This window comes from Lissotriton vulgaris, chromosome 4_1 (assembly GCF_964263255.1).
Source record: "Lissotriton vulgaris chromosome 4_1, aLisVul1.2, whole genome shotgun sequence".
Classification (NCBI taxonomy): Eukaryota; Metazoa; Chordata; class Amphibia; order Caudata; family Salamandridae; genus Lissotriton; species Lissotriton vulgaris.
The window spans coordinates 2,077,949,738-2,077,957,930 of NC_141691.1; positions in this window are offsets into that span (position 1 = coordinate 2,077,949,738).

Genomic DNA, 8,193 nt, shown 5'->3' on the forward strand with positions numbered 1-8,193 from the left:
GTACAGGTGCACCCAGACACGGGGTCATCTGCCACTGCACGTACAGGTCCACCCAGACACGGGGTCACCTGCCACTGCACCTACAGGTCCACCCAGACACAGGGTCACCTGCCACTGCACGTACAGGTCCACCCAGACACAGAGTCACCTGCCACTGCACGTACTGGTCCACCCAGACACAGGGTCACCTGCCACTGCACATACAGGTCCACCCAGACACGGGGTCACCTGCCACTGCACGTACAGGTCCACCCAGACATGGGGTCCCCTGCCACTGCACCTGTAGGTCCATCCAGACCCAGACATGGGTGCACCTGCCACTGCATGTGTAGGTCCACCCAGACATGAGGTCACCCGCCACTGCACCTGTAGGTCCACCAAGACATGGGGTCACCTGCCACTGCATGTACAGGTCCACCCAGACACGGGGTCACCTGCCACTGCACATACAGGTCCACCCAGACACGGGGTCACCTGCCACTGCAGGTACAGGTCCACCCAGACACGGGGTCACCTGCCACTGCACGTACAGGTGCACCCAGACACGGGGTCATCTGCCACTGCACTTACAGGTCCACCCTGACACGGGGTCACCTGCCACTGCACGTACAGGTCCACCCAGACATGGGGTCACCTGCCACTGCACGTACAGGTCCACACAGACACAGGGTCACCTGCCACTGCACATACAGGTCCACCAAGACACGAGGTCACCTGCCACTTCACATACAGGTCCACCCAGACACAGGGTCACCTGCCACTGCACATACAGGTCCACCAAGACACGGGGTCACCTGCCACTTCACATACAGGTCCATCCAGACACAGGGTCACCTGCCACTGCACATACAGGTCCATCCAGACATGGTGTCACCCGCCACTGCACCTGTAGGTCCACCAAGACATGGGGTCACCTTCCACTGCATGTGTAGTTCCACCCAGACATGAGGTCACCCGCCACTGCACTTACAGGTCCACCAAGACATGGGGTCATCTGCCACTGCATGTACAGGTGCACCCAGACACGGGGTCATCTGCCACTGCACGTACAGGTCCACCCAGACACGGGGTCACCTGCCACTGCACTTACAGGTCCACCCAGACACAGGGTCACCTGCCACTGCACGTACAGGTCCACCCAGACACAGAGTCACCTGCCACTGCACGTACTGGTCCACCCAGACACAGGGTCACCTGCCACTGCACATACAGGTCCACCCAGACACGGGGTCACCTGCCACTGCACGTACAGGTCCACCCAGACATGGGGTCCCCTGCCACTGCACCTGTAGGTCCATCCAGACCCAGACATGGGTGCACCTGCCACTGCATGTGTAGGTCCACCCAGACATGAGGTCACCCGCCACTGCACCTGTAGGTCCACCAAGACATGGGGTCACCTGCCACTGCATGTACAGGTCCACCCAGACACGGGGTCACCTGCCACTGCACATACAGGTCCACCCAGACACGGGGTCACCTGCCACTGCAGGTACAGGTCCACCCAGACACGGGGTCACCTGCCACTGCACGTACAGGTGCACCCAGACACGGGGTCATCTGCCACTGCACTTACAGGTCCACCCTGACACGGGGTCACCTGCCACTGCACGTACAGGTCCACCCAGACATGGGGTCACCTGCCACTGCACGTACAGGTCCACACAGACACAGGGTCACCTGCCACTGCACATACAGGTCCACCAAGACACGAGGTCACCTGCCACTTCACATACAGGTCCACCCAGACACAGGGTCACCTGCCACTGCATGTGTAGGTCAACCCAGACATGAGGTCACCCGCCACTGCACTTACAGGTCCACCCAGACATGGGGTCACCCGCCACTGCACCTGTAGGTCCACCAAGACACGGGGTCCCCTGCCACTGCATGTGTAGGTCCACCCAGACATGAGGTCACCCGTCACTGCACGTACAGGTCCACCCAGACACGGGGTCACCTGCCACTGCACGTTCAGGTGCACCCAGACACGGGGTCATCTGCCACCGCACTTACAGGTCCACCCAGACACAGGGTCACCTGCCACTGCACCTGTAGGTACAGCCAGACATGGGGTCACCTGCCACTGCAGGTGCAGGTACACCCAGACACGGGGTCACCTGCCACTGCACCTGTAGGTCCATCCAGACATGGGGTCACCTGCTACTGCACCTGTAGATCCACCCAGACATGGGGTCATCTGCCATTGGACCTGTAGGTCCACTCAGACATGGGGTCATCTGCCATTGGACCTGTAGGTCCACTCAGACATGGGGTCACCTGCCACCGCACCTGTAGGTCCACTCAGACATGGGGTCACCTGCCACCGCACCTGTAGGTCCACCAAGACATGGGGTCACCCGCCACTGCACGTACAGGTCCACCCAGACACGGGCCACCTGCCACTGCACGTACAGGTACACCCAGACACGGGGTCACCTGCCACTGCACATACAGGTCCACCCAGGCACAGGGTCACCTGCCACTGCATGTACAGGTCCACCCAGACACGGTGTCACCTGCCACTGCACGTACAGGGCCACCCGGACACGGGGTCACCTGCCACTGCACGTACTAGTCCACCAAGACATGGGGTCACCTGCCACTCCACGTACAGGTCCACCCAGACGTGGGGTCACCTGCTACTGCATCTGTAGGTTCACCCAGAATTGGCATCACCTGCCACTGCTCCTGTAGATCCACCCAGACATGGGGTCACCTGCCACTCCACATGTAGGTTCTCCCAGACATGGGTCACCTGCCACTCCACCTGTAGGTCCACCCAGACAAGGGGTCACCCACCACTGCACGTAAAGGTCCACCCAGAAATGAGGTCACCTGCCACTGCACCTGTAGGTCCATCCAACATGGGGTCACCTGCCACTGCACCTGTAGGTCCACCCAGACATGGGGTCACCTGGCACTGCACCTGTAGGTCCATCCAGACATGTGGTCACCTGCCTTTGCACATGCAGTTCCATCCAACATGGGGTCACCTGCCACTGAACCTGTAAGTCACCCCTGACATGAGTTTACCTGCCACTCAACCTGTAGGTCCACCCAAATGTGGGGTCACCCGCCACTGCACGTACAGGTCCACCCAGACATGGGGTCCCCTGCTACTGCCCCTGTAGGTCTATCCAGACCCAGACATGGGGTCCCCTGCCACTGCACATGTAAGTCCATCCAGACCGAGACACGATCTCACCTGCCACTGCACCTGTAGGTCCATCCAGACCCAGACATGGGGTCACCTGCCACTGCAGTTCCACTAGGACATGGAGTCGCCTGCCACTTCAGTTCCACCAAGACAATGGGTCACCTGCCACTGCACCTGTACGTCCATCCAGACATGGGGGTCCCCCGCCATTGCATCTGTAGATCCACTCAGACATGACATCACCTGCCACTGCACCTGTAGGTCCACCCAGACATGGGGGCACATGCTACTGCACCTGTAGGTCCACCCAGACATGGCATTACCTGCCACTGCACTTGTAGGTCCACCCAGACATGAGGTGTCCTGCCACTGCACCTGTAGGTCCATCCAGACATGGGGTCACCCGCCACTGCACCTGTAGGTCCACCCAGACATGGGGTCACCTGCCACTGCAGTTCCACCAAGACATGGGGTCACCTGCCACAGCAGTTCCACCAAGACATGGGGTCACCAGCCACTGAACCTGTAGGTCCATCCAGACCCAGACATGGGGTCACCCGCCACTGCACCTGTATGTCCATCCAGAACCAGACATGGGTTCACCTGCCACTGCACCTGTAGGTCCACCCAGACATGGGTGGACCTGCCACTGCACCTGTAGATCCAACCAGACATGGGGTCACCTGCCACTGCACCTGTAGGTACACCCAGACAGGAGGTCACCTGCCACTGCACCTGTAGATCCACCAAGACATGGGGTCACCTGCAACTGCACATACAGGTCCACCCAGACATGGGGTCCCCTGCCACTGCACCTGTAGGTCCATCCAGACATGGGTGCACCTGCCACTGCACCTGTAGGTCCACCCAGACATGGGGGCACCTGCCATTGCACCTGTATATCAACCCAGATATGGGGTCACCTGCCACTGCACGTACAGGTCCACCCAGACATGGGATCACCTGGCACTGCACCTGTAGGTACACCCAGACATGAGGTCACCTGCCACTGCACCTGTAGGTACACCCAGACACGAGGTCACCTGCCACTGCACCTGTAGGTACACCCAGACATGGGGTCACCTGCCACTGCACCTGTAGGAACACCCAGACATGGTGTCACCTGCCACTGCACCTGTAGGTCCACCCAGACATGAGGTCACCTGCCACTGCACTTGTAGGTACACCCAGACATGGGGTCACCTGGCACTGCACCTGTAGGTACACCCAGACATGGGGTCACCTGCCACTGCACGTACAGGTCCACCCAGACATTGGGTTACCTGCCTCTGCACGTACAGGTCCACCCAGACATGGGGTCCCCTGCCACTGCACCTGTAGGTAGACCCAGACACGGGGTCACCTGCCACTGCATGTGCAGGTCTATCCAGACATGAGGTCACCTGCCACTGCACCTGTAGGTCCATCCAGACCCAGACATGGGTCACCTGTCACTGCACCTGTAGATCCATCCAGACCCAGACATGAGGTCACCCGCCACTGCACCTGTAGGTCCATTCAAACCCAGACATGAGGTCACCTGCCACTGCACCTGTAGGTCCATCCAGACCCAGACATGAGGTCACCTGCCACTGCCCCTGTAGGTCCAACCAGACCCAGACATGGGGTCCCCTGCCACTGCACCTGTAGGTCCATCCAGACCCAGACACAAGCTCACCTGCCACTGCACCTGTAGGTCCATCCAGACCCAGACATGGGGGCACCTGCCACTGCAGTTGCACCAAGACATGAGGTCACCTACCACTGCAGTTCCACCAAGACATGGGGTCACCTGCCACTGCACCTGTACGTCCATCCAGACATGGGGTGACCCGCCACTGCATTTGTAGATCCACTCAGACATGACATCACCTGCCACTGCACCTGTAGATCCACCCAGACATGGCATAACCTGCCACTGCACCTGTAGACCCACCCAGACATGGGGGGCACCTGCTACTGCATCTGTAGGTCCACCCAGACATGGCATCACCTGCCACTGCACCTGTAGATCCACCCAGACATGGGGTCACCTGCCATTCCATCTGTAGATCCACTCAGACGTGGGGTCACCTGCTACTGCACGTACAGGTCCACCCAGACACAGGGTCACCTGCCACTGCACCTGTAGATCCACCCAGACACGGGGGCACCTGCCACTGCACCTGTAGATCCAACCAGACATGGGGGCACCTGCCACTGCACGTACAGGTCCATCCAGACTTGGGGTCATCTGCCACTGCACCTGTAGGTCTACCCAGACATGGGGGCACCTGCCACTGCACCTGTAGATCTACTAAGTCCTGGGTCACGTGCCACTGCATGTGTAGGTCCACCCAGACATGGAGTCACCTGCCACTGCACTTGCAGGTCCACCCAGACATGGCGTCACCTGCCACTGCACTTGTAGATCCACCCAGACTTGGGGTCACCTGCCGCTGCAGTGCATGTCCACCAAAGCATAGGGTCACCTGCCACTGTACCTTTAGATCCAACCAGACATGGGGTCACCTGTCGCTGCATGTTCATGTCCACCAAAACATGGGGTCTCAGGCCACTGCACGGCCAGGTTACCCAGACATGGGGTCACCTGCCAATGCACCTGTAGGTCCACCCAGACATGGGGTCATCTGCCACTGCACGTGCAGGTCCACCCAGACATGGGGTCACCTGCCACTGCACGTGCAGGTTCACCCAGACACGGGGGCACCTGCCACTGCACGTGCAGGCCATCCAGACATGGGGTCACCTGCCACTGCACCTGTAGGTCCACCCAGACATGGGGTCACCTGCCACTGCACCTGTAGGTCCACCCAGACATGGGGTCACCTACCACTGCACCTGTGGATCCACCCAGACATGGCGTCACCTGCCCCTGCACCTGTAGGTCCACCAAAACATGGGGTCACCTGCCACTGCACCTGTAGGTCCACCAAAACATGGGGTCACCTGCCACTGCACCTGTAGGTCCACCCAGACATGGGGTCACCTTCCCCTGCACGTGCAGGTCCACCAAATGCTTCATACCAGCTCCATGGGTGAATGACTCATACCAGCTCCATGGGTGAATGATTCATACCAGCTCCATGGGTGGGTGAATGATTCATACCACCTCCATGGGTGAATAATTCATACCAGCTCCATGGGTGGGTGAATGATTCATACCAGCTTCATGGGTGGGTGAATGATTCATACCAGCTCCATGGGTGGATGATTCATACCAGCTCCATGGGTGGGTGAATGATTCATACCAGCTCCATGGGTGAATGACTCATACCAGCTCCATGGGTGAATGATTCATACCAGCTCCATGGGTGGGTGAATGATTCATACCACCTCCATGGGTGAATAATTCATACCAGCTCCATGGGTGGGTGAATGATTCATACCAGCTTCATGGGTGGGTGAATGATTCATACCAGCTCCATGGGTGGATGATTCATACCAGCTCCATGGGTGGGTGAATGATTCATACCAGCTCCATGGGTGAATGACTCATACCAGCTCCATGGGTGAATGATTCATACCAGCTCCATGGGTGGGTGAATGATTCATACCAGCTCCATGGGTGGGTGAATGATTTATACCACCTCCATGGGTGAATGATTCATACCAGCTCCAGGGGTGAATGATTCATACCAGCTCCATGGGTGGATGATTCATACCAGCTCCATGGGTGAATGATTCATACCAGCTCCATGGGTGGATGATTCATACCAGCTCCATGAGTGGGTGAATGCTTCGTACCAGCTCCAGGGGTGAATGATTCATCCCACCTCCATGGGTGAATGATTCATACCAGCTCCATGGGTGGGTGAATGCTTCATGGGTGAATGATTCATACCAGCTCCATGGGTGAATGATTCATACCAGCTTCATGGGTGAATGATTTATACCAGCTCCATGGGTGGGTGAATGATTCATACCAGCTCCACGGGTGAATGATTCATACCAGCTCCATGGGTGAATGATTCCTGCCAGCTCCATGGGTGGGTGTATGATTCATACCAGCTCCATGGGTGGGTGTATGATTCATACCAGCTCCATGGGTGAATGATTCATACCGGCTCCATGGGTGAATGATTCATACCAGCTCCATGGGTGAATAATTTATACCAGCTCCATGGGTGAATGATACATACCAGCTCCATGGGTGTATGATTCATGCCAGCTCCATGGGTGGATGATTCATACCAGCTCCATGGGTGTATGATTCATGCCAGCTCCATGGGTGGGTGTGTGATTCATACAGCTCTCAGACAGTGTGCACAGTTGCCCACCATACTGTGTCGTGTTTTTGGGGGGAAGAGGTGTTCCCTAACTACATGTCCATGACAGGGACGCTGTATTTAGTCTGCTTTCCTAGGTCTGATCTCCTAGGGCTCCCTCCCTACCACCACTACCCTTGTGACGTCAGATTTCCACGTGTTCCCGGACGGGTTTATCACCAGGAGGCGCCCCTGAGCCTGGCTCCTCGCCCCGATTACTGGCCCTCGGGCGCCCTCTGCAGGTGGGGCCCCGTCCAGTCTGGAAGAGGCGCTCTCTTGCAGATCTGCGGCCTTCTGGGCTCTACCTCCACCGCCCCCGCCTCCGCCATTGATTAGACACAATCCCGGGCCGGGCCGGGCACTATGAGCCGCACAGGGCCCCCGCCGGCCAGGGACAGACGGTCGGCGGCCCTGCCGGACGGATGGCCCGCTTCCGAGCTCCCAGCGCCGGCCAGGAGGGGGGGCTCCGCGTGTCTCAGCTTGAGGACAGCGCCTGGAGGCGGCCCAGCCACGCCGGGGGTGAAGCGCTCGACGCCTCGGCCTGCGCCCACGGGATCGACCGCAGCGCCGGCCGCAGATCCTCGGTTTTCAGCGCCTTGAATGATCGGAGCTTCCGAAGCAGCACTCCCCCAGGCCCGGGGGACGACGACGCCCCCTGCAGCACTGCCCCAGACCAAGGCATCGTGCCTAGAACGTCCCCCTTCGGCGCTATCCCAGAGCCAGAGTCTAGGCGCCCGACGCCGCCCTACAGCGAGGACTGGAGAG